We start from the raw sequence: 8,382 nt of genomic DNA on the forward strand, positions 1-8,382 counted from the left end.
CCAGGAATTCGAAGCTGCAGTGAGCCGTGATAGCACCACTACAGCACTTTGAGAGCCTGAGTAACAGAAAAATACCCTGTCTCTAAATTTTAAAAGTTAACTAAGTCTGGGCACAGTGGCTCACGCCTGTAATCCTAGCACTTTGGGAGGCCGAGGCAGGTGGATCACCTGAGGTCAGGAGTTTGAGACCAGCCTGGCTAACACGGCAAAACCCCGTCTCTATTAAAAATACAAAAAAAAATAGCCAGCATGGTGGCTCATGCCTGTAATCCCAGCTACTCAGGAGGCTGAATCAGGAGAATCGCTTGAACCCAGGAGGCGGAGGTTACAGTGAGCCGAGATTGCGCCATTGCACTCCAGCCTGGGCGACAGAGCAAGACTCCATCTCAAAAAAAAAAAAAATAATAATAAAAAAATAAAAATTAACTAATTAAAAACAGATAACATCAATTGCTGAGGGAACAGTGTTAAAGTGTCCAAATGTGATTGTGGGTTTGCCTATTTCTCCTTTTAGTTCTGCCAGGTTTTCCTCCTTATATGTTGAATGCTGTTATTGGACCATGCACATTTAGAGCTGTTGCATCTTTCTGTTGAATTGACTCTTTTATCATGAAAAACGCATCTGTCTTTTTCTCTGGTAGTACTTTTGGCCTTATAAACCACTTTGTTAATAATTTAGCCACACCACCTTTCTCATGGTTGGTGTTTGTAGTCCATAACTTTTTTCATCCTGTTATTTAAATATGTCTGTGTTCTTATATTTATTTATTGTATTTATTATTATATTTTTGAGACAGAGTCTTGCTCTGTCACCCAGGCTGGAGTGCAGTGGTATGATCTCAGCTGCAACCTCTGCCTCCCAGGTTCAAGCGACTCTCCTGCATCAGCCTCCCGAGTAGCTGGGACTACAAGCATGCACCACCACACCCAGCTAATGTTTGTATTTTTAGTAAAGACAAGATTTCACCATGTTGGCCAGGCTGGTCTCAAACTCTTGACCTTAAAAGATCCACCTGTCTTGGCCTCCCAAAGTGCTGGGATTACAGGCGTGAGCCACCAAGCCCAGCCTATTTCATTTATTATTATTTTTTAAGACAGGCTCTTGCTCTGTTGCCAAAGCTGGAGTGCAGTGGTGCAATAATAACCCATTGTAGCCTCAACTTCCTGGGCTCGAGTGGTCCTCCCATCTCAGCCTCGCAAGTAGCTGGGATCACAAGTTCACTCACTGCAACCTCTGCCTCCTAGGTTCAAGTGATTTTCCTGCCTCAGCCTCCCAGGTAGCTGGGATTACAGGCGCGCACCGCCACACCCAGCTAATTTTTGTTTTTGTTTTTGAGATGGAGTCTTGCTCTGTAGCCCAGGCTGGAGTGCAGTGGCGCAATCTCGGCTCACTGCAACCTCTGCCTCCAGGTCCCGGTTCAAGCAATTCTACCTCAGCCTCCCAAGTAGCTAGGATTATAGGTGCATGCCACCATGCCCAGCTAATTTTTGTATTTTTTTTAAATTTCATTTTATTATTATTATACTTTAAGTTTTAGGGTACAGGGGCACAATGTGCAGGTTAGTTACATATGTATACATGTTAATTTTTGTATTTTTTAGTAGAGATGGGGTTTCACAATATTGGCCAGGCCGGTCTTGAACTCCTGAACTTGTGATCTGCCTGCCTCAGCCTCCCAATAATTTTTGTATTTTTTAGTAGAGATGGGGTTTCACCATGTTGGCCAGGCTGGCTGGAACTCCTGGCCTCAAGTGATCCACCTGCCTTGGCCTCCAAAAGTTCTGATATTACAGGTGTGAGCCACTGCGTCTGACCTGGGTAACTTATTTTTAAAAAGAAGTTTATTTACCTCACAATTCTGCAAGTTGCACAAGAAGCATGGCGCCAGCATCTGCCTCTGGGGAGGGCCTCAGGCTGCTTCCATTCATGGGGAAAGGTGAAGGGGAGCCCGGGGTGTGCAGAGGTCACGTGGTGAAAGAGGAAGCAAGAGAGAGGAGGAGGTCCCAGGCCCTTTTTAAACAACCAGCTCTAGTGGAGACTCAGAGTGAGAACTTGCTCACCCCCGAGGGATTCACCTATTCACAAGAGATTCACCCCCATGACCTAAACACCTCCTGTTACGCCCCACCTCCAACCTTGGGGATTATATTTCAACATGAGATTTGGAGAGTCAAAAATCCATACCATAAGCTGGGCACCGTAGCTCACCCCTGTCATCCCAGCACTTTGGGAAGCTGAGGCAGGCGGATCACCTAAGGTCAGGGATTCCAGACCAGCCTGGCCAACATGGCGAAAGCCCGCCTCTACTAAAAATACAAAAACTGAGCCCGGAGTGGTGGCGGGCGCCTGTAATCCCAGCTACTCAGGAGGCTGAGGCATGAGAATCGCCTGAACCCGGGAGGCAGAGGTTGCAGTGATCCGAGATCATGATACTGCACTCCAGCCTGGGTGACAGAGGGAGACTCCATCTCAAAAAAAAAGAAAGAAAGAAAAAGAAACTGGGCTCAGACAGGTTAAATAATCTGCCCAGGGTCACATAGCAGTAAATGATGGGACTGTGATTCTAACATAGTGTCTGACTCCAAAGCCTATATCCTCTCTTATTTTTGACTTTTATTTTAGAATTGGGGGTACACGTGCAGGTTTGTTGCAAAGGTATACTGCATGATGCTGAGGTTTGGAGTACGAATGAATCTGTTACTCAGGTAGAGAGCATTTTTTAGCTCTTCCCCCTCTCTCCTCCTCCAGAAGTCCTCGGTGTCTATTGTTCCCACCTTTATGCCCATCTGTACCCAATGTTGAGCTCCCACTTATAAGTGAGAACATTCAGTATTTGGTATTCTGTTCCTGTGTTAATTTACTTAGGATAATGGCTTCCAGCTGCAACCATGTTGCTGCAAAGGATATGATTTCATTCTTTTTTATGGCTGCATACTATTCCATGTTGTCCAGGCTGGTCTTGAACCTTTATGACTGATCTTCTCTTTTCCCAGTGAAGTTGGGAGGCTCCTAAGGACAAGGATGCAGGCCTGGCTCTGGGGTGGCTCATGCTTGTAATCCCAGCACTTTGGGAGGCCAAGGCGGGCAGATCACCTGAGGTCAGGAGTTCGAGACCAGCCTGGCCAACATAGTGAAACCCCATCTCTACTAACAATACAAAAATTAGCCAGGCGTGGTGGCGGGCGCCTGTAATCCCAGCTACTCGGGAGGCTGAGGCAGGAGAATCACTTGAGCCCAGGACACGGAGGTTGCAGTGAGCCGAGATTGCCCCACTGCACTCCAACCTCGGCAACAGAATGAGACTCTGTCTCTAAAAAAAAAAAAAAAAAAAAAGACAAGAATGTAGGCCCTGCTAGTCACACTAAGACTTCTAGGGAGCTAAGAAGGATCCAGTCACATTCTCGGTTCAAGACTATCTGGGCCAGCCAGCCAGGGAGACAGAGGTGTGTTCCTATAGAAGGAAATTCTGTAAGGAGAACTGTGGTGTGGCCCATTCTGCAGCAGCTTCAGGAGGGAAAGGTGCAATTCCAGAGAGTGTGAGTTGCTCAAGCTGCAAATGAGTCAGGAACGGGTAGAGGGTTTTCAAATAAAAAGCGTGCAAACTCAGCTGCTACCCAGAGCCCCAGGAAAGGGAAGCAGTGTCCAACCCGCCCCCATCTCACTGGGCCGTGATCGCACTTCAACTTCTGTTTTCCGTACAGTTCTGCTTTGTCCTTGGGAAGAGCCCTGCATGAAGTTGAATGGGGCCAAAGGAAAGAACAAGGAGGCATAAATGAGCTCTGAAGGGTCCCTGAGCAACAGAGAAGGGAGAGGTGAGAGCAACTGCTGGGAGGAGGCAGGGCCCAAGGCATAAAGGACTTTCGGCCAAGGAGCTGGATTACCTGATGGCATCATAGCATGCTAATTAAGAACACAGGGCCGGGAGTGGTGGCTCACGCCTGTAATCCCAACATTTTGGGAGGCCCAGGCGGGCAGATCACCTGAGGTCAGGAGTTCGAGACCAGCCTGACCAACACGGAGAAAACCCATCTCTACTAAAAATACAAAATTAGCCGGGCTTGGTGGCGCATGCCTGTAATCCCAGCTACTCGGGAGGCTGAGGCAGGAGAATCATTTGAACCGGGGAGGTGGAGGTTGCAGTGAGCAGAGATCACGCCATTGTACACCAGCCTGGGCAACAAGAGTGAAACTCCATTTCAAAAAAAAAATAGTATCAGCCGGGCATGGTGGCTCTTGCCTGTAATCCCAGCACTTTGGGAGGCCACGGTGGGCAGATCGCTTGAGCCCGGGAGGTTGAGGCTGCAGTGAGCTATAATCGTACCATTGCACTCCAGCCTGGGTGACAGAGTGAGACTCTGTCTCAAAAAAGAAAAAAAAAATGTCTACTAAGACCTCCACTCCCTGTAATGGCACATTAAGTATCTCCAACCAACCCACTCAGTGAGTAAGATAGGAAAGCTGGTCAAATGTAGTTTTTAAAATCTTAAGCCATTGTAATGTTGACGAGGTAGTGAAGAATGATGAGGCTACAGCCTGGGAGAAGAACAAAAAATCTAGAGAGGTGAGCCCAGCATGGCAAACTACTTTTTCCTGGAGTTGTCTGCCAATTTGGAAGAGGTGGATGAACGTCTAAAAGGCTGAGAAGCCTTTCAACAGCCTTGTTGGGCTAGGGGACAATTATTTGAATACAGGACCTGCCAAGGCAAGGGGCCCTATTAAAGCCTCTGTGCTTTGGAGTGAAACCAAAAAAAAAGGCTGCATCCTAGGAATCAGAAATAGACCAGAAAGCCAGGCACAGTGGCTCACACCCATAATCCCAGCACTTTGGGAGGCCAAGGCGGGCAGATCACTTGAGGTCAGGAGTTCTAGACCAGCCTGGCCAGCATGGTGAAACCCTGTCTCTACTAAAAATACAAAAATTAGCCGGGCATGGTGGTGCATGCCTGTTGTCCCAGCTACTTGGGAGGCTGAGGTGTCACAAGAATTCCTTGAACCCAGGAGGTGGAGGTTGCAGTGAGCCGAGATCACACCACTGCACTCCACCCTAGGTGACAGAACGACACTCTGTCTCAAGAAAAAAAAAATAGGAAAGAAAGAAATAGACCAGCCCTTCTGTGAACTAAAGTCCAGCTTCAAATCATCTCAGTTCCTAAAATTGAATAAAAGTAATCATAGATTCATAGACTGTTAGCACTCTCAAGCGCTAGCAATGTATATCCTGGCGGAAGCCAAGGTAAATTCTCTCCAGAGGTAGTTAATATAATGCTAAATTAAAAACAAATATCAAGGTTTAAAGGTTAAAAAAATTATTCCTCAAGATAAAGAGTAACTCTTCACTGTAATAAAAAGTTACATTCACCAGGAAGCTATAAGAATTCTAAATTTGCATGTACCTAATAATATTGTCTCAAAATACATAAAGCAAAAATCAACAACTCTATAAGACTAAATAGCTAAACCAAAAATAGTGGGAAATTTTAACATACTTTTCAACAGAAACTGATAAAATAGTTAGACAAATAATTAGTAAGGATATAGAAGATTTGAACAACTTAATCTATGGACATATATGGTCAGAGTGACATGATGAAGCTGGCTTGTATCCTCTCATGAGAACCAATTTTTAAAATTTCAAGACTTTTGTGAACCAGCTGATATCACCCTAGTAGCTTGACATTGACCACTACGGGAATATTTATATAATAGTATGATAGACAAATGCTACCAATCACAGTTTTATCCCCTTCCCCTCTGAAGCCAGTTAGTTTTTTTACTTTTTCTTTTTTTTTAATAGAGATGGAAGTCTTGCTGTATTGCTCAGGCTGATCTTGAACCCCTGGACTCAAGCCATCCTCCTGCCTCAGTCTCTAGTAGCTGGGATACCATGTCCAGCCAGTTGTTAAGTTTTGTTTGTTTGTTTGTATTTGAGACTGAGTCTCACTCTATCGCCCAAGCTGGAGTGCAGTGGTGCGATCTCAACTCACTACAACCTCCGCCTCCTGGGTTCAAGAGATTCTCCTGCCTCAGCTTCCCGAGTAGCTGAGAGCACAGGCGTGTGCCACCACACCCGGCTAATTTTTTTTTTTTGTATGTTTAGTAGAGACGGGATTTCGCCATGTTGGCCAGGCTGGTCTTGAACTCCTGACCTCAGGTGATGCACCTGCCTCGGCCTCCCAAAGTGTTGGGATTACAGGCGTGAGCCACTGCACCTGACCATGCTGCATCTTCTTTGCCCTAAAATGACCCCTTGGTCTGAAGAGATGACATAGGAGATCCCTTGCCCACAAGTCAGATGCATTTTGCAAGCCCTTGAACGATGGTGCTGGCAGAGGTACTGCAGATAGAAAAGGCAAGTCCATTTCTGGTGTAGTACCAATTAGAGTAAGACAAATCAATGCCTCCCTCTAGGATGAAAGGCGGCCAGTGTAATCAACTTACCCCCAAGAGACTGACTGGGCTCCTCAAAGGATCATGCTGTATCATGGGTCATTCAGTTCAGGCATTCAGTGGCAGCAGTAAATATATCAGCCTTGCTGAGAGGGAGCCCATGCCATCATGCCCATGTGTAGCCTTCAGTCCTGCGCGTGGCCATTCTGCTCATGGACCAATTGTACAATCACTGGAGTGGCTTAGGACAGACACTGCATGACCTCTATAGACAAGCTATCTTTTTTTTTTTTTTTTTTTTTGAGACAAGGGCTCACTCTGTCACCCAACCTGGAGGGCAGTGGTGTGATAATCACTTTTGGAGGCTGAGGCAGGAGGATCACACGAGCTTGGGAGGTCGAGACCAGCCTGGACAACAGACCAAGACACCATCTCTACAGAAAATTTAAAAATTAGCCAGGCGTGGGCCGGGCGCGGTGGCTCATGCCTGTAATCCCAGCACTTTGAGAGGCCGAGGCGGGCGGATCACGAGGTCAGGAGATCGAGACCATCCTGGCTAACACGGTGAAACCCCATCTCTACTAAAAATACAAAAACTTAGCCGGGCGTGGTGGTGGGTGCCTGTAGTCCCAGCTACTCGGGAGGTTGAGGCAGGAGAATGGCTTGAACCCAGGAGGTGGAGCTTGCAGTGAGCTGAGATTGCGCCACTGTACTCCAGCCTGGGCGACAGCGAGACTCCATCTCAAAACAATAAATAAAATATAAAATAAAATAAAATAAAATAAAAATTAGCCAGGCGTGGTGATGTGCTTCTGTAGTCCCAGCTACTCAGGAGGCTGAGGTGGGAGGTTCACTTGAGCCCAGGAGGTTGAGGCTGCAGTGAGTTATGATTGCACCACTGCCTTCCAGCCTGGATGACAGAGTGAGACTCTGTCTCAAAAATAATAATAATAAGTAAACCAATAAATAAAAAGAAGTGTAGGGGCTTCAACCACATTGGCCTCTGGGTTTTCAAAAACCTGTCACTCCAAGCCTTGGCCTCATGGTGGGCAGGCCCGAGCTGCCTCAGAGGGTACAAGGAGCTTAAGGCTGAACTCCTCCCCAAAGCAACTCAGACAATGGAGGGTTAGCTCCCCTGCAACCTGGCAAATCCACATTGTTAATTAGGTCAAGTTTGTTGAGGATCAATGTTCATACGATTAAGTCCACCCTTTTAAAGTATATGGTTCAAGTCCAGGCATGGTGGCTCACACCTGTAATCCCAGGACTCTGGTTTGAGACCAGCTTGGGCAACATAGTGAGACCCCATCTCTACAAAAAAAAAAAAAAAAAAAATTAGCCATGCATGGTAGTGTGCGCCTGTAGTCCCAGCTACTCGGGAAGCTGAGATAGGAGGATTGCTTGAGGCTGAGAGGCAGAGGTTACAGCGAGCAGAGATCGGGACACTGCACTCCAGCCTGGGCAACAGAGTGAAACCCTGTCTCTAAATAAATAAATAAATAAATAGAAGTATATGGTTCAACAAGTTTGATAAATGTGGATGGTTGTGTAGCTGCCACCACAATTCAGATATAGAACATTTTCGTCATCCAAATATTATGCAGAGAGGCCAGGTGCAGTGGATCACGCCTATAATCCCAGTGCTTTGGGAGGCTGGGGATGGAAGGATCGCTGGAAGCCAGGAGTTTGAGACCAGCCTGGTCAATATAGCAAGACATCGTCTCTACAAAAATAATAATAATAATAATAATAAAGTAAAAAAAATAGCCAGGTGTGGTGGTGTGCACTGATAGTCCCAGCTATTCAGGAGGCTGAGGCAGGAGGATCACTGGAGCCCAGGAGTTTGAGGCTGCAGTGGGCTATGGTCACACCGCTGTGCTCCAGTCTAGGCAACAGAGTGAGACGCCATATCAAAAGAAGGAAAGAAGGGAAGAAGGGAGGAAGGGAGGGAAAGAGGGAGGGGGAAAGATATCCATTACCCTGAGGCCCTTTCA

The sequence above is a fragment of the Pongo pygmaeus genome, chromosome 6 (genome assembly GCF_028885625.2).
Source record: "Pongo pygmaeus isolate AG05252 chromosome 6, NHGRI_mPonPyg2-v2.0_pri, whole genome shotgun sequence".
Taxonomy (NCBI): Eukaryota; Metazoa; Chordata; class Mammalia; order Primates; family Hominidae; genus Pongo; species Pongo pygmaeus.